Source organism: Oncorhynchus kisutch, linkage group LG7 (genome assembly GCF_002021735.2).
Source record: "Oncorhynchus kisutch isolate 150728-3 linkage group LG7, Okis_V2, whole genome shotgun sequence".
In the NCBI taxonomy this organism is placed as follows: Eukaryota; Metazoa; Chordata; class Actinopteri; order Salmoniformes; family Salmonidae; genus Oncorhynchus; species Oncorhynchus kisutch.
Window position 1 is genome coordinate 50,293,051 of NC_034180.2, and position 26,317 is coordinate 50,319,367.

The 26,317-nt window shown below is 40.7% G+C and overlaps 1 protein-coding gene across 1 annotated transcript in view; it reads right to left on the bottom strand.

The window, feature by feature from the left end:
* The window catches only part of LOC109893827 (uncharacterized), a 105,636-nt gene that overhangs the window by 62,900 nt on the left and 16,419 nt on the right, over window positions 1-26,317 (bottom strand).

Sequence of the window (26,317 nt, forward strand, 5' to 3'; positions counted from 1 at the left end):
TGTGGAGGCTATATACCGGGGGTACCGGTATAGAGTCAATGTGGAGGCTATATACAGGGGGTACTGGTACAGAGTCAATGTGGAGGCTATATACAGGGGGTACTGGTACAGAGTCAATGTGGAGGCTATATACAGGGGGTATTGGTACAGAGTCAATGTGGAGGCTATATACAGGGGGTATTGGTACAGAGTCAATGTGGAGGCTATATACCGGGGGTACCGGTATAGAGTCAATGTGGAGGCTATATACAGGGGGTACTGGTACAGAGTCAATGTGGAGGCTATATACAGGGGGTATTGGTACAGAGTCAATGTGGAGGCTTCATACAGGGGGTATTGGTACAGAGTCAATGTGGAGGCTATATACCGGGGGTACCGGTATAGAGTCAATGTGGAGGCTATATACAGGGGGTACTGGTACAGAGTCAATGTGGAGGCTATATACAGGGGGTACCGGTGCAGAGTCAATGTGGAGGTTATATACAGGGGGTACTGGTACAGAGTCAATGTGCGGGGCTATATACAGGGCGTACCGGTACAGAGTCAATGTGCGGGGCACCGGTTAGTCGAGGTAATTGAGGTAATATGTACATGTATGTAGAGTTAAAGTGACTGCAGAGATAATCAACAGAGAGAAGCAGCAGTGTAAAAGAGGGGGTGGGGGCAGCGGGACAATGTAAATAGTCTGGTGGCCATTTGATTAGCTGTTCAGGAGTCTTATGGCATGGGGGTAGAAGCTGTTAAGAAGCCTTTTGGACCTAGACTTGGCGCTCCGGTACCACTTGCAGTGCGGAAGCAGAGAGAACAGTCTATGATTGGGGTGGCTGGAGTCTTTGACAATTTTTTTGACCTTCCTTTGACACCACCTATTATATAGGTCCTGGATGGCAGGAAACTTAATCCCAGTGATGTACTGGGCCGTACACACTACCCTATGTAGTGACATGTGGTCGGAGGCCAAGCAGTTGCCATAGGGATTCTTAGTTAACACTAATATGATTCTTAGTTTAGTCAAATGTGCGAGTGAGGTCTTAGTATGAAAAGATTAAGTACCAAATGAAGGAAGACTTTTAAGGCCAATTTCATAATCTGTCTGAGGTCTTGTTGCAGCACGCTGAACTTCTCTTCAGGAAAGCTTTGGTTGTTCCCTCCCTCACAGGACAGTTGGTTAGTCAGGGTGTCTACAGCTTTAGAAATCTAAATAGGAAGACAGATACATTAATACATTTGTACAGAGAACAAATGTAACAGATAACCATTTTTTGTTGTTGTGCATGAATGTTTACAAATAACTGGTGTAGGTGCTATTAATTGGTTTGCCACCAGAGGGCACTATCGAACAACAAATAGGACCATGTTGCTGATGTTTTAACGGTTCTGATTGGTTGTGCTGATATTACTGCCTATTACATAGGCCTACGTTTTATGAAACTTCTGACATTAAAAGAAATTGACACTGTAGCAATGCTGTAAAAGCTAGATTCCAATAATACTCATCCTTCATTATTTGTTTGTTTATGTCTACCTCATCTCTACCCGAACAGACTTACCCTGGAAATGGCTTGATTCAGTGTTGTTGAATTGCAGGCCCCTTGTGAGGCATTGTTCGTCATTCTGTTCCAGAAAAAAAATAAAAATAACAGGCTTCATTTTGTCCATATAGAGATCAAAGCCACTATGGCATAGAATTTACCACAACAAAAAAACTGTGACAATAACGCTCAATAACTCAAATCAAATTTGATGGTTAGCAGATGCGAGTGTGGCTACATGCTTGTGAACACTAACCTGTTTTCCGGGCTCCACTGATGTGGCTCTAAGATTTTGACAAGTAGCAGAGGAAAAGTGATATAAGTAATCAATGACAAATGGTAGTTGTGGAATATGAGTCATTGTCATTTGGATTAATGAATGCTTTGTTGTTGGGCGGAAGGTAGTCTAGCGGTTAAGATCATTGGGCAAGTAAACAAAAAGGTTGCTGGTTTGAATCTCTGAGCCGACTAGGTGAAAAAACTGAATGTGCCCTTGAGCAAGGCACCTAATGCTAATTGCTCCTGTAAGTTACTCTGGATAAGAGTGTCTGCTAAATGACTAAATTTTAATGTTATTCAATTGTAGCTTTTAACCAGTTTATTGGTTGTTATCTAATTACAAAATATCAGTTTATTCACATCGTAGTAGCTACTTAATACAGATTTTTGTTGAAATGATATTTAATAAATGACCTACCGTTCATTTGTGTTACATTACTCTGAAAAACACAACCATATAGCCCATAATATTGTTGGGATATAAATAGTACAAGCAATAATTAAGACAAATTATCTTTTTATAATAATAATAATGATACCTTATTTCTTAATACAGACTACAACATCGCATGTCAATACACTGAGAATAGAGCGATTTCTTGACACTATGTTAATCTACCAGTATAAGAGCGTGAAATGATCTGGCATTGGGAGACAACCTACCTCTGCAGAGATCAGTGTAGCTATGCAGCCTGAAATAGATAAGAAGGAAAGAAACATTCAACATTGAATTATCAGTTGAATATCTTTATTGACAGAACCAAGAATCTATAAAAGTTAAATCTTGGGTTTCTTATTTAATCTATTATCAGCATTTGTTAGATGTAATAACCTGAGGTGTCAATTGATTTATGGGTTATTAAATATCAAACAACTTGTTGGGTTTAACTATGGATGGTTTAAATTAAAACCGGGTACTGAAAACACAGACTGGCGTCAACATCCTCTGTTTCATTTATTATTTTGCAAATAAAAAAAACCTGGGGACTGCTGTTACTGTATTTTAATTATTCCAATATGTTTTCATTAATTGAATTCCCTTAGTCTATTTTATGAGAATTTGTAAGATTCTTGTTTGCATAAAATAGACGGAGACCAGTCTTATCAATAATAGATAAAAGTATTTATTCTCGGAGCGCGCTGCCACGTTACCACGAGCAACAGTTTATATACAATAACATGACGTCATTTCATTGCTTCTGGAATGAATCTCCTCCTCTCGACCGAGACAAAGGAACTTTCAAACTTCATTCAAAGTTCATTCTGACCCCCCCCAGCACATACACAGGACACACAACACAACTAAATTAACTTTTGACCCCTCACCATTATCGATCACCACTTAGCTGACAGTTCTAATTAATGGAAAACCTAGGAATGCACTCACTGCCTTATCTAAAACACCCCAGAGCTAAGTTTTGTCGGTTCAACCATAGTTTAAAGACCTTTTCTGCTTACTTAAAAACCCTCACTCCTAATCTCCTCCAACTTGGCTGGAATGGTATTTATTTCAATGTAATTACCCCCTGTTTCAGGCTCCACAATCCCTCACTTATGAACTCATATTGTTAATCAGATATAATAAAACAGCGTATAAGTTTACTTAGTTACAGTTCTATTTCAAATGAGGATATTGTTTATTCATTTATTCATAATATTCCTAACACTGCACTTATATACCGTATACACAGGAGGGCCAAGGTTGGGATTTCTTTGTCTGTCAAATTAACTTACCAAATCCGATAGCTGAGAGTAGTAGGGCCCATATTGAAGTAGTGAGGCATCCCATCATCAGATTGGGTATGGCTCACCTTCCCATAAATGGAAACCTTTGGTGTTGAAAAGCATATTACAAATAACACAGAACATCCTCATAAGAAGGTTCAATAGCACCGGCAAACACTGTTGGTTGTCAAATCCATTTGGAAATGAGAAAGAATGATAAATATTTGGGCATATAATTAAAGGAAAATAACTGAAATTCTATCATTTAAATTAATCATATATTGTAGATATGCATAATCTGTTAATTAGGTAAGAAACCAAATGTTATGTGTAAAGTCCAAATACTGACTTGAGATACACACCCATACAGATCGTGGTTATAATTCACAGACCTTCGCAAGAAATTATGTTTTGATGTCAAATGAAAATCAAGTGAAATATTTAAAGATGAATTCCAGTTCAAACACACCATATTTATTTGGACAGTCAAGATAAAACATTTAATTTGTCTCTATACTCCAAATGTTTTATATGAGGTGACAGTACAGAATGTCACCTGTTATTTGTGGGTATTTTCATACATATCGGTTTTACCGTTTAGAAATGAAAGCATTTTATGCATCTTGTCCCCCCATTTGAAGGTGTGAAGTATTTGGACAAATACCCTTATAGTGTATTAACCCTAACGACCCCAAGGGGGGTACATTATGACCCCAAGGGGGGTACATTATGACCCCAAGGGGGGTACATTATGACCCCAACGGGGGTAAAACATTTAATTATTTCAAAGGTCTTTATCTGATCCTTCTGAAATGTTAGGATTTTGTCAAGCAACTAGTTACTGGCAATGTAAAAATCTGTCATTCTGTCCCTGTGCAAGGTAGTTAACCCACTGTTCCCCGGGTGCCGTGAATGTCCATTATGGCAGCCCCCTGCACCTCTCTGATTCAGAGGGGTTGGGTTAAATGTGGAAGACACATTTCAATTGAATGCATTCAGGTGTACAACTGACTAGCTACCCTTTCCCAATTCCCAAGCCTGGTTCCTCTCTAGGTTTCTTCCTAGGTATTGGCCTTTCTAGGGAGTTTTTCCTAGCCACCGTGCTTCTACACCTGCATTGCTTGCTGTTTGGGGTTTTAGGCTGGGTTTCTGTACAGCACTTTGAGATATCAGCTGATGTACGAAGGGCTATATAAATACATTTGATTTGATTTGATTTGATGTAGGAATAAAAAATAGTCTTATCTTTTGTATACTAGTGGCGTGTGGCTAAACTAAAAATCTGGAGTCAATAGTCAACTTTATGATAAAAACATCAAATTTTACACACAGGTAGATGTGTATGTACCCTGAAAATATATAGATAGGGAGACCCCATATTTAAGGTTAGCTCAATCACCAATCTTTCAGCCTCTGAGTACCACAGAAACACAACACTTTGATATTCATAACAAGTTGCTGTGGATGAAATTGATCAAAATATCTGTTCAAAACACACAAAAACACAAAAACAATATATTTTGAAACATCTAATTATAAATGTGGGATTTAAAAATAAAATACTTGTTATGATGTTTATGTTCTCCGATTTTCTCTTCGGCCCCCACAAGAGTCACAGGATACAGGCTTGAAGTCGGTACCTCTTATCTGCCAACTTCTGTCTGTAGCATCCGACCAGCTCACTAATATGACCCCACCATCGAAAGGTGAGACTCTCACGTCAGTTGTTTTGTTCTAAGACGCCCACAAGCCTCACAATTCTTGTCTGAACGTAGCCTGGTACCAGTTAAAAACATGAATGGAAGTATATATGGAAGTATATATGGAAGTATATATGGAAGTATATATGGAAGTATATATGGAAGGAGTTTCATGCCAAAAACATTGGTTAAGTATGGGTAAATATAAATATATATATATATATTTCCTGACCTTTCTTTTATCTCTCAGATATAGGACAGATACTTCAGAACAAACTTCCTTTTTATTGATTTTTTTACAATCTGCTTTGCCTTTGAATTTATACGAATACTGTATAATATAATATAATATAATATAATATAATATAATATAATATAATATAATATAATTCAATGTCTGACAATCAAATGAAGTACAACCATCTTAAAACAATTCCACTTCTGAAAGCCTTTTAGCGTTTTCAATTTACTATAAGTTCATTTGTCCAAATACTTATGACACCTTCAAATGAGGGGCCTAAATACATAAAGTATGTTAATTTCTAAACGTTATGAAAATACCCTCAAATAAAAGGTGACATTCTGTTCTGTCACCTCGTACCTCATACAGGCAGCAGGTAGTCTAGCGGTTAGAGAGTTGGGTCAGTAACTGAAAGGTTGCTGGTTTAAATATCCGAGCCGACATGGTGAAAAATCTGTTGATGTGCCCTAAAGCAAGGTATTTTACCCTAATCTCCAGGGGCACTGGAAAACAACAACATTTCACTGCTCCTATCTGGTGTATGTGACAATACAACATCTCTTTTTAAATGAAACATTTGATCGGAAATTCATAATGCTGCAATATATTGCCAAATGAAAGGTTTTAGCTTCACTGTCCAAATAAATATATATATATTTTATTATTATTATATTATTTTATTTATTTGTATATTTTAAGTCAGGGTTCCCAACATTGTGCTGTAATAGAACCTTGCCTTTCCTGAAATGAGAAACATACTAAGAATGGCATTTTAAATACATCAGAAATCAGCACACACATTCCCATGTCATCTCATGTTAAAGCAAAAATATGAAATCCTAAACATCAGTAAAATACAATAGAACATTTTAAATGACAAATGTTATAGTTGCTTAAATATAATAATAATATATTATTATTAGTTGTTATTGTATATTGAGATATGCTTACCTGTCTATTCCCACTGCGTTGTCAAAGAGAAGTGACAGTGTCAGTATGAGGGGAAATCATGTATATTTTGGGTGTGGCAAACAATGGTGGAAAAGCATCTTGGGAGTGTCAGCGTCACAAATGAGGTTTAACAGGTATGATGTTGAAATATTCAAGAGGTGTGCAAAATGTTTTCATGGTGGAAAAAAACCTAGAGTACCAGTCAAAGGTTTGGACACACCTACTCATTCAAGGGTTTTTCTTTCTTTATTTTTTAAACTATTTTCTACATTGTAGAATAATAGTGAAGATTTCATAACTATGAAATAACACATATGGGATCATGTAGTAACCAAATAAGCGTTAAACAAATTGCTGTGATGACAGCTTTGTGCACTCTTGGCATTCTCTCAACCAGCTTCATGAGGAATGCTTTTCCAACAGTCTTGAAAGAGTTCCCACATATGCTGAGCACTTGTTGGCTGCTTTTCCTTCACTCTGCGGTCAAACTCATCCCAAGCCATCTCAATTGGGTTGAGGTTGGATATTTGTGGAGGCCAGGTCATCTGATGCAGCACTCCATCACTCTCTATATATTGGTCAAATAGCCCTTACACAGCCTGGAAGTGGGAACAACACATACAGAGATCATCAGTTCACCTACTCTGCGTTTCACAAAGACACAGCGGTTGGAACCAAAAATCTCCAATTGGGACCTCAGACCAAGGACAGATTTTCACCGGACTAATGTCCATTCCTCGTGTTTATTGGCCCAAGCAAGTCTCTTCTTATTATTGGTGTCCTTTAGTAGTGATTTCTTTGCATCAACTTGACCATGAAGGCCTGATTCACGCAGTCTCTGAACAGTTGATGTTGAGATGTGTCTGTTACTTTTATTATAACTTTTATTTGGACTTCAATTTCCTGAGTATGGTAACTAATGAATTTATCCTCTGCAGCAGGGGTAACTCTGGGTCGTTCTTTCCTGTGGCGGTCCTCAGAAGAGCCAGTTTCATCATTGCGCTTTATGGTTTGTGCGACTGCTTTATGGTTTGTGCGATTGCTTTATGGTGCGATTGCTTTATGGTGCGATTGCTTTATGGTGCGACTGCTTTATGGTGCGATTGCTTTATGGTGCGATTGCTTTATGGTTTGTGCGATTGCTTTATGGTGCGATTGCTTTATGGTGCGATTGCTTTATGGTTTGTGCGATTGCTTTATGGTGCGACTGCTTTATGGTGCGACTGCTTTATGGTGCGACTGCTTTATGGTGCGATTGCTTTATGGTGCGACTGCTTTATGGTGCGATTGCTTTATGGTGCGAATGCTTTATGGTGCGATTGCTTTATGGTTTGTGCGACTGCTTTATGGTGCGACTGCTTTATGGTTTGTGCGACTGCTTCATGGTGCGATTGCTTTATGGTGCGACTGCTTTATGGTTTGTGCGACTGCTTTATGGTTTGTGCGACTGCTTTATGGTGCGATTGCTTTATGGTGCGATTGCTTTATGGTGCGACTGCTTTATGGTGCGATTGCTTTATGGTGCGATTGCTTTATGGTTTGTGCGATTGCTTTATGGTGCGATTGCTTTATGGTGCGATTGCTTTATGGTTTGTGCGATTGCTTTATGGTGCGACTGCTTTATGGTGCGACTGCTTTATGGTGCGACTGCTTTATGGTGCGATTGCTTTATGGTGCGACTGCTTTATGGTGCGATTGCTTTATGGTGCGAATGCTTTATGGTGCGATTGCTTTATGGTTTGTGCGACTGCTTTATGGTGCGACTGCTTTATGGTTTGTGCGACTGCTTCATGGTGCGATTGCTTTATGGTGCGACTGCTTTATGGTTTGTGCGACTGCTTTATGGTTTGTGCGACTGCTTTATGGTGCGATTGCTTTATGGTGCGATTGCTTTATGGTGCGACTGCTTTATGGTGCGATTGCTTTATGGTGCGATTGCTTTATGGTGCGACTGCTTTATGGTTTGTGCGACTGCTTTATGGTGCGATTGCTTTATGGTGCGACTGCTTTATGGTGCGACTGCTTTATGGTGCGACTGCTTTATGGTGCGACTGCTTTATGGTGCGACTGCTTTATGGTGCGATTGCTTTATGGTGCGACTGCTTTATGGTGCGACTGCTTTATGGTGCGATTGCTTTATGGTGCGACTGCTTTATGGTGCGATTGCTTTATGGTGCGACTGCTTTATGGTGCGACTGCTTTATGGTGCGACTGCTTTATGGTGCGACTGCTTTATGGTGCGACTGCTTTATGGTTTGTGCGATTGCTTGATGGTTTGTGCGATTGCTTTATGGTGCGATTGCTTTATGGTGCGATTGCTTTATGGTGCGATTGATTTACGGTGCGATTGCTTTATGGTTTGTGCGATTGATTTATGGTGCGATTGCTTTATGGTGCGATTGCTTTATGGTGCGATTGCTTTATGGTGCGATTGCTTTATGGTTTGTGCGATTGCTTTATGGTGCGACTGCTTTATGGTGCGACTGCTTTATGGTGCGACTGCTTTATGGTGCGATTGCTTTATGGTGCGACTGCTTTATGGTGCGACTGCTTTATGGTGCGATTGCTTTATGGTGCGAATGCTTTATGGTGCGATTGCTTTATGGTTTGTGCGACTGCTTTATGGTGCGACTGCTTTATGGTTTGTGCGACTGCTTCATGGTGCGATTGCTTTATGGTGCGACTGCTTTATGGTTTGTGCGACTGCTTTATGGTTTGTGCGACTGCTTTATGGTGCGATTGCTTTATGGTGCGATTGCTTTATGGTGCGACTGCTTTATGGTGCGATTGCTTTATGGTTTGTGCGACTGCTTTATGGTGCGACTGCTTTATGGTTTGTGCGACTGCTTCATGGTGCGATTGCTTTATGGTGCGACTGCTTTATGGTTTGTGCGACTGCTTTATGGTTTGTGCGACTGCTTTATGGTGCGATTGCTTTATGGTGCGATTGCTTTATGGTGCGACTGCTTTATGGTGCGATTGCTTTATGGTGCGATTGCTTTATGGTGCGACTGCTTTATGGTGCGACTGCTTTATGGTGCGACTGCTTTATGGTGCGATTGCTTTATGGTGCGACTGCTTTATGGTGCGACTGCTTTATGGTGCGATTGCTTTATGGTGCGAATGCTTTATGGTGCGATTGCTTTATGGTTTGTGCGACTGCTTTATGGTGCGACTGCTTTATGGTTTGTGCGACTGCTTCATGGTGCGATTGCTTTATGGTGCGACTGCTTTATGGTTTGTGCGACTGCTTTATGGTTTGTGCGACTGCTTTATGGTGCGATTGCTTTATGGTGCGATTGCTTTATGGTGCGACTGCTTTATGGTGCGATTGCTTTATGGTTTGTGCGACTGCTTTATGGTGCGACTGCTTTATGGTTTGTGCGACTGCTTCATGGTGCGATTGCTTTATGGTGCGACTGCTTTATGGTTTGTGCGACTGCTTTATGGTTTGTGCGACTGCTTTATGGTGCGATTGCTTTATGGTGCGATTGCTTTATGGTGCGACTGCTTTATGGTGCGATTGCTTTATGGTGCGATTGCTTTATGGTGCGACTGCTTTATGGTTTGTGCGACTGCTTTATGGTGCGATTGCTTTATGGTGCGACTGCTTTATGGTGCGACTGCTTTATGGTGCGACTGCTTTATGGTGCGACTGCTTTATGGTGCGACTGCTTTATGGTGCGATTGCTTTATGGTGCGACTGCTTTATGGTGCGACTGCTTTATGGTGCGATTGCTTTATGGTGCGACTGCTTTATGGTGCGATTGCTTTATGGTGCGACTGCTTTATGGTGCGACTGCTTTATGGTGCGATTGCTTTATGGTGCGATTGCTTTATGGTGCGACTGCTTTATGGTTTGTGCGACTGCTTTATGGTGCGATTGCTTTATGGCTGCTTTATGGTGCGACTGCTTTATGGTGCGACTGCTTTATGGTGCGACTGCTTTATGGTGCGACTGCTTTATGGTGCGATTGCTTTATGGTGCGACTGCTTTATGGTGCGACTGCTTTATGGTGCGATTGCTTTATGGTGCGACTGCTTTATGGTGCGATTGCTTTATGGTGCGACTGCTTTATGGTGCGACTGCTTTATGGTGCGACTGCTTTATGGTGCGACTGCTTTATGGTTTGTGCGATTGCTTGATGGTTTGTGCGATTGCTTTATGGTGCGATTGCTTTATGGTGCGATTGCTTTATGGTGCGATTGATTTACGGTGCGATTGCTTTATGGTTTGTGCGATTGATTTATGGTGCGATTGCTTTATGGTGCGATTGCTTTATGGTGCGATTGCTTTATGGTGCGATTGCTTTATGGTTTGTGCGATTGCTTTATGGTGCGACTGCTTTATGGTGCGACTGCTTTATGGTGCGACTGCTTTATGGTGCGATTGCTTTATGGTGCGACTGCTTTATGGTGCGACTGCTTTATGGTGCGATTGCTTTATGGTGCGAATGCTTTATGGTGCGATTGCTTTATGGTTTGTGCGACTGCTTTATGGTGCGACTGCTTTATGGTTTGTGCGACTGCTTCATGGTGCGATTGCTTTATGGTGCGACTGCTTTATGGTTTGTGCGACTGCTTTATGGTTTGTGCGACTGCTTTATGGTGCGATTGCTTTATGGTGCGATTGCTTTATGGTGCGACTGCTTTATGGTGCGATTGCTTTATGGTTTGTGCGACTGCTTTATGGTGCGACTGCTTTATGGTTTGTGCGACTGCTTCATGGTGCGATTGCTTTATGGTGCGACTGCTTTATGGTTTGTGCGACTGCTTTATGGTTTGTGCGACTGCTTTATGGTGCGATTGCTTTATGGTGCGATTGCTTTATGGTGCGACTGCTTTATGGTGCGATTGCTTTATGGTGCGATTGCTTTATGGTGCGACTGCTTTATGGTGCGACTGCTTTATGGTGCGACTGCTTTATGGTGCGATTGCTTTATGGTGCGACTGCTTTATGGTGCGACTGCTTTATGGTGCGATTGCTTTATGGTGCGAATGCTTTATGGTGCGATTGCTTTATGGTTTGTGCGACTGCTTTATGGTGCGACTGCTTTATGGTTTGTGCGACTGCTTCATGGTGCGATTGCTTTATGGTGCGACTGCTTTATGGTTTGTGCGACTGCTTTATGGTTTGTGCGACTGCTTTATGGTGCGATTGCTTTATGGTGCGATTGCTTTATGGTGCGACTGCTTTATGGTGCGATTGCTTTATGGTTTGTGCGACTGCTTTATGGTGCGACTGCTTTATGGTTTGTGCGACTGCTTCATGGTGCGATTGCTTTATGGTGCGACTGCTTTATGGTTTGTGCGACTGCTTTATGGTTTGTGCGACTGCTTTATGGTGCGATTGCTTTATGGTGCGATTGCTTTATGGTGCGACTGCTTTATGGTGCGATTGCTTTATGGTGCGATTGCTTTATGGTGCGACTGCTTTATGGTTTGTGCGACTGCTTTATGGTGCGATTGCTTTATGGTGCGACTGCTTTATGGTGCGACTGCTTTATGGTGCGACTGCTTTATGGTGCGACTGCTTTATGGTGCGACTGCTTTATGGTGCGATTGCTTTATGGTGCGACTGCTTTATGGTGCGACTGCTTTATGGTGCGATTGCTTTATGGTGCGACTGCTTTATGGTGCGATTGCTTTATGGTGCGACTGCTTTATGGTGCGACTGCTTTATGGTGCGACTGCTTTATGGTGCGACTGCTTTATGGTGCGACTGCTTTATGGTTTGTGCGATTGCTTGATGGTTTGTGCGATTGCTTTATGGTGCGATTGCTTTATGGTGCGATTGCTTTATGGTGCGATTGATTTACGGTGCGATTGCTTTATGGTTTGTGCGATTGATTTATGGTGCGATTGCTTTATGGTGCGATTGCTTTATGGTGCGATTGCTTTATGGTGCGATTGCTTTATGGTTTGTGCGATTGCTTTATGGTGCGACTGCTTTATGGTGCGACTGCTTTATGGTGCGACTGCTTTATGGTGCGATTGCTTTATGGTGCGACTGCTTTATGGTGCGACTGCTTTATGGTGCGATTGCTTTATGGTGCGAATGCTTTATGGTGCGATTGCTTTATGGTTTGTGCGACTGCTTTATGGTGCGACTGCTTTATGGTTTGTGCGACTGCTTCATGGTGCGATTGCTTTATGGTGCGACTGCTTTATGGTTTGTGCGACTGCTTTATGGTTTGTGCGACTGCTTTATGGTGCGATTGCTTTATGGTGCGATTGCTTTATGGTGCGACTGCTTTATGGTGCGATTGCTTTATGGTGCGATTGCTTTATGGTGCGACTGCTTTATGGTGCGACTGCTTTATGGTGCGACTGCTTTATGGTGCGACTGCTTTATGGTGCGACTGCTTTATGGTGCGACTGCTTTATGGTTTGTGCGATTGCTTGATGGTTTGTGCGATTGCTTTATGGTGCGATTGCTTTATGGTGCGACTGCTTTATGGTGCGACTGCTTTATGGTGCGACTGCTTTATGGTGCGATTGCTTTATGGTGCGATTGCTTTATGGTGCGACTGCTTTATGGTGCGACTGCTTTATGGTGCGATTGCTTTATGGTGCGATTGCTTTATGGTTTGTGCGATTGCTTTATGGTGCGATTGCTTTATGGTTTGTGCGATTGCTTTATGGTGCGACTGCTTTATGGTTTGTGCGATTGATTTACGGTGCGATTGCTTTATGGTGCGACTGCTTTATGGTGCGATTGCTTTATGGTGCGATTGCTTTATGGTTTGTGCGATTGATTTACGGTGCGATTGCTTTATGGTTTGTGCGATTGCTTTATGGTGCGACTGCTTTATGGTTTGTGCGATTGCTTTATGGTTTGTGCGATTGCTTTATGGTGCGACTGCTTTATGGTTTGTGCGATTGATTTACGGTGCGATTGCTTTATGGTGCGACTGCTTTATGGTGCGATTGCTTTATGGTGCGATTGCTTTATGGTTTGTGCGATTGATTTACGGTGCGATTGCTTTATGGTTTGTGCGATTGCTTTATGGTGCGACTGCTTTATGGTTTGTGCGATTGCTTTATGGTGCGACCGCTTTATGGTTTGTGCGATTGCTTTATGGTGCGATTGCTTTATGGTGCGACTGCTTTATGGTGTGACTGCTTTATGGTGCGACTGCTTTATGGTGCGACTGCTTTATGGTGCGACTGCTTTATGGTGCGACTGCTTTATGGTGCGACTGCTTTATGGTGCGATTGCTTTATGGTGCGATTGCTTTATGGTTGGTGCGACAGCTTTATGGTGCGACTGCTTGATGGTGCGACTGCTTTATGGTGCGATTGCTTTATGGTGCGACTGCTTTATGGTGCGACTGCTTTATGGTGCGACTGCTTTATGGTGCGACTGCTTTATGGTGCGACTGCTTTATGGTGCGACTGCTTTATGGTGCGACTGCTTTATGGTGCGACTGCTTTATGGTGCGATTGCTTTATGGTGCGATTGCTTTATGGTGCGATTGCTTTATGGTTTGTGCGATTGCTTTATGGTTTGTGCGATTGCTTTATGGTTTGTGCGACTGCTTTATGGTGCGACTGCTTTATGGTGCGACTGCTTTATGGTGCGACTGCTTTATGGTGCGATTGCTTTATGGTGCGACTGCTTTATGGTGCGATTGCTTTATGGTGCGACTGCTTTATGGTGCGACTGCTTTATGGTGCGACTGCTTTATGGTGCGATTGCTTTATGGTTTGTTGCATTTGAAGAAACGTTACAAGTTCTTGAAATTGACTGTATTTGACTAAACTTCATGTCTTAATTAAAGTAATAATTGACGGTTGTTTCTCCTTGCTTATTTGAGCTGTTCTTGCCTTAATATGGACACATTTCAACATCAACTTGTCAGAGGAGACTGTGTTAATCAGGCCTTCATGGTCGAATTGCTGCAAAGAAACCACTACTACAGCTTCATGTAGTCATTGCATGGAATATGGGACAATTTGTCGAAATACTTATTACACCTTCAAATGGGGTGCCTGGATACGTAAAATGCTTTTCATTTCTAAACTGTAAAACAAATATGTATGAAAATACCCTCAAATAAAAGGTGACATTCTGTTCTGTCGCCTGATATGAAACATTTGATCTGAAATTTAAAAAAATGCTGGAGTATAGAGCCAAATGAAAAGTTTTAGCTTCACTATCCAAATAAATGAAGAGGGGCGTGTGAGATTGAGGCCAATCTGTTGTACAGGACAAACAGATTGGACCACCAGGCAACCAATTTACAACCTTCAACTAGAACTAATAATAAAGAAAGTGTCGACGCAACGGAATTTTACGAGCGAAATGCAACCTCCCTGTTGCACCTTTAGAGGAGTCTACATCTGTCTACATGAGATTCTATTATGTCAAGCAGTGGAGGCTGCTGAGGGAGGAGGGCTCATAATAGTGGCTGGAACGGAGCAAATGGAACAGCATCAAACACATGGAATCCATGTATTTGATACTGTTCCACTAATTACGCTCCAGCCAATAACACGAGCCCTCCCTCGCCACCAACCTCCTGTGATGTCTAGTGTAACAGTTCTGGTCCCATGGTTCCCCCTTTTACATTTCAAACTAGGGTTTTCACGATACCAGTATGGTGACGATTACAATACCTGATTTTCCATGGCAAAAAAAAGGAAAACACAAAGCAGGCTGTATGTGAGAAAAAAAATGACTGCATGTAAAATATTGTCGGCTATTGCTTGGAAAATAAATGTGAATCTGGATGAAAAACACAAAGGGGCTGAACATTAACCAATCACAGCCTTAAACCTAAAATAAACATGGGCTGAACATTAACCAATCACAGCCTTAAACCTAAAACACACAGGGGCTGAACATTAACCAATCACAGCCTTAAACCTAAAACAAACAGGGCCTGAACATTAAGCAATGACAACCCTAAACCTAAAACAAACCAGGGCTGAACATTAACCAATCACAACCCTAAACATAAACACTGTATGTTCAGTTTGTAGCATTGTAAATATGTAAAATGTTTAGCATTGTAGGATCAATTCCAATGTGTTATGAAAAAAAGGAGCATGTGAAGGTCTTTTTCCTGACCGAATCAGACAACGCTTTTAATTGAGGTGCAGATGCTTTATTTACAGATTGGATCAAAACAATATACTGTATACAGGTATGCAAAAAAAAAAGTGAATTGACTTAATTAAGTCTAGCCATATAACTGATTGATTGATTGAAATACTGTATGTGTCTGAGATATACGGGGAATAAGGCGCAGGTGAATAAATCAGTGCTTAACTCTTAGGCTGTGAGGAAGGAGGATTTGTTGTAAATGAGAACTTGTTCTCAACTGGCCTATCTGGTTAGATAAAGGTGAAATAAAAACATTTAAAAACTCTTAGGCTGTGAGGAGAGAGGATTTTAAGACCCAGAGCTCACGTCTCCCAAACAGACCTCTGTTGCAATTCATTTTATGTCATGTCATAAAGTGCTCTGTGTTTTAGAAATGAACATTTTCTCTGTATGCTGGGGCTGGTCACAGGTTAAAATCACAATCTATGACTCTTTAAAACAATACAAAAAGCTAACTTCATTCATAGTCCTCACAGCATTTAGCAGGTGATGCATGAGTTTTGGCATGTCCCGAAGAGGGAAGCCTGTTTCTCTAAGGATGCTGAGCAAACTGAATAAACTAATAGGAAACAAACACAGGATAGGTAAGTAAATACAATTCCTATTGTTCAGTAGAGCGAAGTGACTAGAACAAACTATTGTGTGGTGTGACAGCCCAAGTGTCACTCAGAGTCACCCTGATGACACACCTGTCAGACATTTCATAATGTATATTGTAATACCTTTCATAACAGAGTGGTTGATTCCCACTGAATGCCAGTATGAGGGTGGTTCAAGAATAGTTTGAGTCAACATCAAAAAATGTGGTTGAAGTAAAAAAAAAAAATTGAATAAGGTATAAGGTCATAAATGCAGACAGTGTACACAATGTTCTGACAGTGGATTGAAGCAATAGAGCCCTTGAAAACAGTGGAGCAACTCAACACCATGGTATGCATTATACTCAGAAGCAGTGGTGGGAAAAATACCCTATTGTAAAATACTACTTGAGTAAAAATATAGATGCCTTAGTAGAAAGTTACTGAGTTAAAATACTACTTGAGTAAAAATATAGATGCCTTAGTAGTAAGTTACTGAGTAAAATACTACTTGAGTAAAAGTATAGATGCCTTAGTAGAAAGTTACTGAGTAAAATACTACTTGAGTAAAAGTATAGATGCCTTAGTAGTAAGTTACTCAAGTAAAAAGGGAAAGTTCCTGAGTAAAATACTACTTGAGTAAAAGTCTAAAAGTATTTGGTTCTAAATATACTTAAGTACTCTGTAGATACAGCAGGAGTCTAAATGTATTTAGTTGTAAATATACTTAAGCATCAAATGTACTCTCTAGAGACAGCAGGAGTCTAAATGTATTTGGTTCTAAATATACTCAAGTATCAAAAGTACTCTCTAGAGACAGCAAGATCGGTAGAGATACTCTGAATGATCGGCTATGAAAGGCCAACTGACATTTACTCCTGAAGTGCTGACCTGTTGCACCCTCGACAACTACTGTGATTATTATTATTTGACCCTGCTGGTCATCTATGAACATTTGAACATCTTGGCCATGTTGGACTGGCCACCACTCATAGACATCTTCCTCTCTAGGTTTCTTCCTAGGTTCTGGCCTTTCGGGGGAGTTTTTCCTAGCCACCATGCTTCTACACCTGCATTGCTTGCTGTTTGGGGTTTTAGGCTGGGTTTCTGTACAGCACTTTGTGACATCAGCTGATGTAAGAATGGCTTTATAAATAAATTTGATTGATTGAAAAGTATAAATCTTTTCAAATGACTTATATTAAGCGAAGGCACCATTTAATTGTTTTTAAATTTACGGATAGCCAGGGTCATACTCCTACACAGACATAATTGACAAACAATGCATTTGTGTTTAGTGAGTCCGTCAGACCAGAGGCATTAGGGATGACCACGTATTCTCTTGATAAGTGTGTGAACTGGACCATTTTCCTGTCCTGCTAAGCATTTAAAATGTAACTTTTGGGTTTCAAGGAAAAAGTAGGGGGGGAAAAGTACATGATTTTCTTAAGGAAGTTTGTAGTGAAGTAAAAGTAAAAGTAGTCAAAAATATAAATAGTAAAGTAATGTACAAATACCACAGAAACTACTTAAGTAGTACTTTAAAGTATTTCTACTTAAGTAGGACTGTCACGTTCTGACCTTTATTTCCTGTGTTTTGTATTTTGTTAGTATGGTCAGGGCGTGAGTTGGGTGGGCAGTCTATGTTTGTTTTTCTATGATTTGGGTATTTCTATGTTTCAGCCTAGTATGGTTCTCAATCAGAGGCAGGTGTCATTAGTTGTCTCTGATTGAGAATCATACTTAGGTAGCCTGGGTTGCACTGTTTGTTTGAGGGTGATTGTCTATGTTGTAGTGTCACGGTCGTCATTTGTTTATTGTTTTGTATGCAGTGTCAGTACTTTCTTTATTAAAGATTTACCATGGACACTTACGACGCCGCATTTTGGTCTGATCCTTCTCGCCTCTCCTCTTCAAATGAAAAGGAGGACGACCGTGACAAGGACTTTAAAGTATTTCTACTTAAGTACTTTACACCACTTCTCAGAAGTACCCTAAAATAATTGGGGGCGGGGGCGGGGGGGGGTAAAACAATTGTATTCATAATATATCTTCAGTACTGTTGACCAATCTGTTACACTTTTGGTAATATGAGCACATTTGTAGCAGGGACCTTAAGGGTTGCCCAAGAGTGTTTTACTGAAAACAATAACAAATGTAAGAATTTGAGTACGCCTAGCTTACAACTTATCTTTCTGGTTCATTTATTGTCAAGGGAAATGTATTTTTACATGGCCAAAGCAAGTGAAATATATAATATACAAAAGTGAAATAAACAATTTAAAAAAATTCAAAGTAAACATTACACATACAAAACTTTAAAAAGAATAAAGACATTTCAAATGTCATATCATGTGTGTATATATAGTGTTGTAATGATGTGTAAATAGTTAAAGTACGAAAAGGAAAATAAATACACATAAATATGGGTTGTATTTACAATGGTGTTTGTTCTTCACTGGTTGCCCTTTTCTTGTGGCAACAGGTCACACATCTTGCTGCTGTGATGGCACACTGTGGAATTTGACCCAGTAGATATGGGAGTTTACCAAATTGGATTTGTTTTCTAATTAGTTGTGGGTCTGTGTAATCTGATGGAAATATGTGTCTCTAATATGGTCATACATTGGGCAGGAGGTTAGGAAGTGCAGCTCAGTTTCCACCTCATTTTGTGGGCAGTGTGCACATAGCCTGTCTTCTCTTGGGAGCCATGTCTGCCTACGACGGCCACTCTCAATAGCAAGGCTATGATCTCTGAGTCTGTACATAGTCAAAGCTTTCCTTAAGTTTGGGTCAGTCACAGTGGTCAGGTATTCTGCCACTGTGTACTCTCTGTTTAGGGCCAAATAGCATTCTAGTTTGCTCTGTTTTTTTGGTAAATTCTTTCCAACGTGTGAAGTAATTATCTTTTTGTTTTCTCATGATTTGGTTGGGTCTAATTGTGCTGATGTCCTGGGGCTCTGTGCAGACTGTTTGTGTTTGTGAACAGAGCCCCAGGACCAGCTTGCTTAGTGGACTCTTCTCCAGGTTTATTTATCTGTAGGTGGTGACTGTGTTATGGAAGATTTGGGAATCGTTTCCTTTTTAGGTGATTAGAATTTAACGGCTCTTTTCTGGATTTTGATAATTAGAGGGCATCAGCCTAATTCTGCTCTGCATGCATTATTTGGTGTTTTACATTGTACACAAATATTTTTTTTTGCTAAATTCTGCATACTTGTCCCATTTTATGAATTCTTGGTTGGTGAGCAGACCCCAGACCTCACAACCATAAAGGGCAATGGGTTCTATAACTGATTCAAGTATTTTTATGCCAGATCCTAATTGGTATGTCGAATTGTATGTTCCTTGTCTCTCAGATCATTCACAGCTTTGTGGAAATGACCTGTGGCGCTGATGTTTTTACATTTGATTTCACCTTTATTTAACCAGGTAGGCCAGTTGAGAACACCTTTATTTAACCAGGTAGTGTAACGGCGTTCTTCGTTTGTCGAAAGAGAGTCGGACCGAAATGCAGCGTGGTGGTTACTCATGTCTTTAATGAATGAAAGTGACGATACATGAAATAACTATAATAAATACGAAAACAACAAACGGAACGTGAAACCTAATTACAGCCTATCTGGTGAAACTACACAGAGACAGGAACAATCACCCACGAAAGACAAAGCGAAACTCAGGCTACCTAAATACGGTTCCCAATCAGAGGCAACGAGAATCACCTGACTGCTGATTGAGAACCGCCTCAGGCAGCCAAGCCTATACAACACCCCTAATCAGCCGCGATCCCAATTACTCCAAACCCCAATACGAAATACAATAACATAAACCCCTGTCACACCCTGGCCTGACCAAATATATAACGAAAACACAAAACACAATGACCAAGGCGTGACAGGTAGGCCAGTTGAGAACACCTTTATTTAACCAGGTAGGCCAGTTGAGAACACCTTTATTTAACCAGGTAGGCCAGTTGAGAACACCTTTATTTAACCAGGTAGGCCAGTTGAGAACACCTTTATTTAACCAGGTAGGCCAGTTGAGAACACCTTTATTTAACCAGGTAGGCCAGTTGAGAACACCTTTATTTAACCAGGTAGGCCAGTTGAGAACACCTTTATTTAACCAGGTAGGCCAGTTGAGAACACCTTTATTTAACCAGGTAGGCCAGTTGAGAACAAGTCCTCATTTACAACTGCGACCTGGCCAAGATAAAGCAAAGCAGTGCGACAAAAACAACACAAAGTTACACATAAACAAACGTACAGTCAATAATACAAAAGAAGATCTATGTACAGTGTGTGCAAATGTAGAAGAGTAGGTAGGTAGGCAATAAATAGGCCATAGAGAGGCGAAAATAATTACAACTTAGCATTAATTCTGGAGTGATGTATGTACAGATGATGATGTGCAAGTAGAGATACTGGGGTGCAAAAGAGCAAGAAGGTATATAATATGGGGATGAGGTACAACTACAGTGTGCTATTTACAGATGGGCTGTGTACAGGTACAGTGATCGGTAAGCTGCTCTGACAGCTGATGCTTAAAGTTAGAGAGGGAGATATAAGACACCAGCTTCAGAGATTTTTGCAATTCGTTCCAGTCATTAGCAGCAGAGAACTGGAAGGAATGGCGGCCAAAGGAAGAATTGGCTTTGGAGGTGACCAGTGCAATATACCTGCTGGAGCACGTGCTACGGGTGGGTGTTGCTATAGTGACCAGTGAGCTGAGATAAGGCGGGGCTTTACCTAGCAAAGACTTATAGATGACCTGGAGCCAGTGGGTTTGGCGACGGATACGTTGTGAGGGCCAACCAACGAGAGCATAGAGGTCGCAGTGGTGGGTAGTATATGGGGCTTTGGTGATAAAACGGATGGCACTGTGATAGACTACATCCAGTTTGCTGAGTGTTGGGGGCTATTTTGTAAATGACATTGCCGAAATCAAGGATCGGTAGGATAGTCAGTTTTACGAGGGTATGTTTGGCAGCATGAGTGAAGGAGGCTTTGTTGCGAAATAGGAAGCCCATTCTAGATTTAATTTTGGATTGGAGATGCTTAATGTGAGTCTGGAAGGAGAGTTTACAGTCTAGCCAGACACCTAGGTATTTGTAGTTGTCCACATATTCTAGGTCAGAACCGTCCAGAGTAGTGATGCTAGTCGGGCGGGATGGTGCGGGAAGCAACGGTTGAAGAGCATGCACTTAGTTTTACTAGCATTTAAAAGCAGTTGGAGGCCACGGAAGGTGTGTTGTATGGCATTGAAGCTCGTTTGGAGGTTTGTTAACACAGTGTCCAAAGAAGGGCCAGATATATACGGAATGGTGTCGTCTGCGTAGAGGTGGACCAGCAACAAGAGCGACATCATTGATATGTACAGAGAAAAGAGTCGGCCCGAGAATTGAGCCCTGTGGGACCCCCATAGAGACTGCCAGAGGTCCGGACAACAGGTCCTCCGATTTGACACACTGAACTCTATCTGAGAAGTAGTTGGTGAACCAGGTGAGGCATCAGTCATTAGAGAAGCCAAGGCTGCATCTGTCGATAAGAATGCGGTGATTGACAGAGTCGAAAGCCTTGGCCAGGTCAATGAAGACGGCTGCACTGTACTGTCTTTTATCGATGGCGGTTATGATATCATTTAGGACCTTGACCATGGCTGAGGTGCACCCATGACCAGCTCGCAAACCAGATTGCATAGTGGAGAAGGTACGTTGGGATTCGAAATGGCCAGTGATCTGTTTATTAACTTGGCTTTCAAAGATTTTAGAAAGGCAGTGCAGGATGGATATAAGTCTATAACAGTTTGTGTCTAAGGTGTCTCCCTTTTGAAGAGGGGGCAGCTTTCCAATCTTTGGGGATCTCAGGCGATATGAAAGAGAGATTTAGGCTGAGGTATGTATCGTTTTTGTGTGTTCTAGGGCAACGGTGTCTAGATGGAATTTGTATTTGTGGTCCTGGGAACTGTACCTTTTTTGGAACACCATTATTGTTGTCTGACTGAGATTTATTGTCAGGGCCCAGGTCTGACAGAGTCTGTGCAGAAGATCTAGGTGCTGCTGTAGGCCCTCCTTGGTTGGTGACAGAAGCACCAGATCATCAGCAAACAGTAGACATTTCACTTCAGATTCTAGTAGGGTGAACCTCTCTCTCTCTCTCTCTCTCTCTCTCTCTCTCTCTCTGTATTTTTTAAAACATATTTTACATATTTTTTAAGAGGGTTCTGCAGCACCCTCAGCACCCCTACTTCCAGCTGCTATGATGTAATCCCTGTGTAGGGTATGACATAGTGATTCATCAGTTCTAAAATGGTTTTATATGGGCTATGATGATCGGACCAGAGATTTTCTTTCAAGGTCACATACTATAAAAAAAACTCCTGGAAAAACATCTGGCAAAATGCTCGAATCTTGCACTTCTTCATATGAATTTTATTTTAAAACTAAACTAACAGGGGGGTTTTCCATTACACAGACACAGAGACAACTGTGATTAGACAATTTAACTAACATGGCTGAGCTTGCTTTATGCAGGATTGCATTGTGTAGACCTATGCATCTGTAATTAAAAACACTATTTGTTGACTGATTAATTCCAGTCAATAATTTTGGATTGAAAAGGCCTAAGTAGCTTAGCCAACCGAAGTTTGAATATAAACCAAATTATAATTTATTTTAACACAAATACATTGGCTTAAGTTATAAATACATAATGTTACCACTTCCTTTCCCCTGGCCAAATGAGACAGGGCGCATCGGTAGGCTACAATTGATCAGACTGAAAAATCATCTCATTTGCATCCCATATACAGCATATAAGATTGCTAATCGAAGACGTGGATGTCGATTATGGCAGCCCCCTGCACCTCTCTGATTCAGAGGGTTAAATGCGGAAGACACATTCCCTTTTCCCTAATGTTTAAGTGTGGGCTGCTACAACATTTCTGTCAATACTTCTTTACTTGTTTGCTAAATAAATAAACCGAGGAAAGTGGAGAGTGCATTCTGCTTTTTTGTAGATGTGCTTCAAGTCTGGTCCGCGACATTTGATTTCCACGTAGAAATATGTAGAGGTCAATATGTAGTGACCTATTGAACCGTACCTATGTGATGATGTGAGCTCCTTACTGTGTTCTCCTTTCCCCATGGACACCAAGTACCAACAATTCCGTTTCTATCAGATTTGTTACATGTCGTTTAAATTAAACGGATTAATGCAGCATTCGTTTGTGCTATTTCAAGGTAACACACTCAAGGACTTATGTCATTTTCTTTCTTTTTTTACGAGTCCGTATGGGAGTCGCAGCGATGGGACAAGACTGTAACTACCAATTGGGGAGGAAAAATGAGTTGATAAAGTACATAAACCAAAAAAAGTGTGCATTGTTATGGTTTCTCTCCAATTGGGTGCGCTGGGGTAGTGTGGGTATATTGGGTATTGTCTGTATACTGTATGTGTCATTGTAAATAAGATTTTTTTTTATAACTGACTTGCCTAGTTAAATAAAGGTTAAATATATACATATTTTTTTAAATAAGGGAGATAAGGCACAGGTGAATAAATCAGTGCTTAAGTCTAAGGCTGTATTTATTTTCTTATCCTGCGCTTTTCTTTCCTATTAATGTATTATATTTGCTCTTTTGCACCACAGTATCTCTACTTGCACATCATCATCTGCACATCTGTCACTCCAGTGTTAATGCTAAATTGTAATTATTTAGCCTTTATGGTCTATTTATTGCCTTTACCTCCCTAATCTTCTACATTTGCACACACTTTACATAGATATCTTTCTATGTGTTATTGACTGTGTGGTTGTTTTTGTCGCACTGCTTTGCTTTATCTTGGCCAGGTCCCAGTTGTAAATGAGAACTTGTTCTCAACTGGCCTATCTGGTTAGATAAAGGTGAAATGAAAACAATTTATAAACTCTTAGGCTGTGAGGAGAGAGGATTTTAAAAGACCCAGAGCTCACGTCTCCCAAACAGACCTCTGTTGCAATTCATTTTATGTCATGTCATAAAGTGCTCTGTGTTTTAGAAATGAACATTTTCTCTGTATGCTGGGGCTGGTCACAGGTTAAAATCACAATCTACGACTCTTTAAAACCATACAAAAGCATCACAACATTTAGAAAGGGATACATGAGTTTTTGGCGTGTCCCGAAGAGGGAAGCCTGTTTGTCTGACAATGCAGATTTTTTCATTTTTATATATATATACATTAATAGAAAAAAAAAAGACACAGGATAAGAAAATATATACATTTCTATTGTTCAGTAGAGCGAAGTGACTAAAACAAACTATTGTGTGGTGTGACAGCCCAAGTGTCACTCAGAGTCACCTGCCAGATATTTCATAATGTATCTTGTAATAGCTTTCATAACAGAGTGGTTGCCATAGTGACCTCTAAACCCAGACTAGGATGTGATTATGTGACAAGGCCATATGAATAACATAAGGTGCTTGGTGAGGCTCATGAAAATAGATGCTATTTAAAACAGAAATGGAGTTTATTACTAACGTTCATTTACAAACAAGTGTCCAAAAACCTATAGAAAGGTTTTAACATGATAGGTACTTACTGTAGAGCATGGGAAGAGATTAATAAGTAGCATGATTAACAGGTACAACACATTGTACTTGATGACAACATTCATTAAAATTCATGAACTCATGAATTCATGAACTTTCAAGTGTTACGTTACAAGGTTTTAACATCAACATTAACAATATCTTTCAATCCTCTGTGTGTGGTGCTAGTTTCTAGTGTGTGTTGCTAGTTTCTAGTGTGTGTTGCTAGTTTCTAGTGTGTGTTGCTAGTTTCTAGTGTGTGTTGCTAGTTTCTAGTGTGTGGTGCTAGTTTCTAGTGTGGTGCTAGTTTCTAGTGTGGTGCTAGTTTCTAGTGTGGTGCTAGTTTCTAGTGTGTGGTGCTAGTTTCTAGTGTGGTGCTTGTTTCCAGTGTGTGGTGCTTGTTTCCAGTGTGGTGCTAGTTTCTAGTGTGTGGTGCTTGTTTCCAGTGTGGTGCTAGTTTCTAGTGTGGTGCTAGTTTCTAGTGTGTGTTGCTAGTTTCTAGTGTGGTGCTTGTTTCTAGTGTAGTGCTAGTTTCTAGTGTGGTGCTTGTTTCCAGGGTGGTGCTAGTTTCTAGTGTGGTGCTATTTTCTAGTGAGGTGCTAGTTTCCAGTGTGGTGCTAGTTTCTAGCTGGTTTCTAGTGTTGTACTAGTTTCTAGTGTGGTGCTAGTTTCTAGCTAGTTTCCAGCATGGTGCTAGTTTCTAGCTAGTTTCTAGTGTGGTGCTAGTTTCTAGCTAGTTTCTAGTGTGGTGCTAGTTTCTAGCTAGTTTCTAGTGTGGTGCTTGGTTCAAGCGTGGTGCTAGTTTCTAGCTAGTTTCTAGTGTGGTGCTAGTTTCCAGTGTGGTGCTAGTTTCTAGCTAGTTTCCAGTGTGGTGCTTGGTTCAAGCGTGGTGCTAGTTTCTAGCTAGTTTCTAGTGTGGTGCTTGGTTCAAGCGTGGTGCTAGTTTCTAGCTAGTTTCTAGTGTGGTGCTAGTTTCCAGTGTGGTCCTAGTTTCTAGCTAGTTTCCAGTGTGGTGCTTGTTTCAAGCGTGGTGCTAGTGAGAAAGTGTTTTGATGGATCTGTTTAACCAAAGCCATAACACCAAAACTCCAAGGCCTTGACAATATTGGATACATACAGTTGAAGTCGGAAGTTTACATACCTCTTAGCCAAATACATTTAAACTCAGTTTTTCACAATTCCTGACATTTAATCATAGTAAACATTCCCTGTCTTAGGTCAGTTAGCATCACCACTTTATTTTAATAATGTTAAATCTCTGAATAATAGTAGAGAGGATGATTTATTTCAGCTTTTATTTATTTCATTACATTCTCAGTGGGTCAGATGTTTACATACACTCAATTAGTATTTGGTAGCTTGGATCAAACGTTTTGGGTAGCCTTCCACAAGCTTCCCACAATAAGTTGGGTGAATTTTGGCCGATTCCTCCTAACAGAGCTGGTATAACTGAGTCAGGTTTGTAGGCCACGTTGCTCGCACACACTTTTTCAGTTCTGCCCACAAATTTTCCATAGGATTGAGGTCAGGGCTTTGTGATGGCCACTCCTATACCTTGACTTTGTTGTCCTTAAGCCATTTTGCCACAACTTTGGTAGTATGTAGTATGCTTGGGGTCATTGTCCAG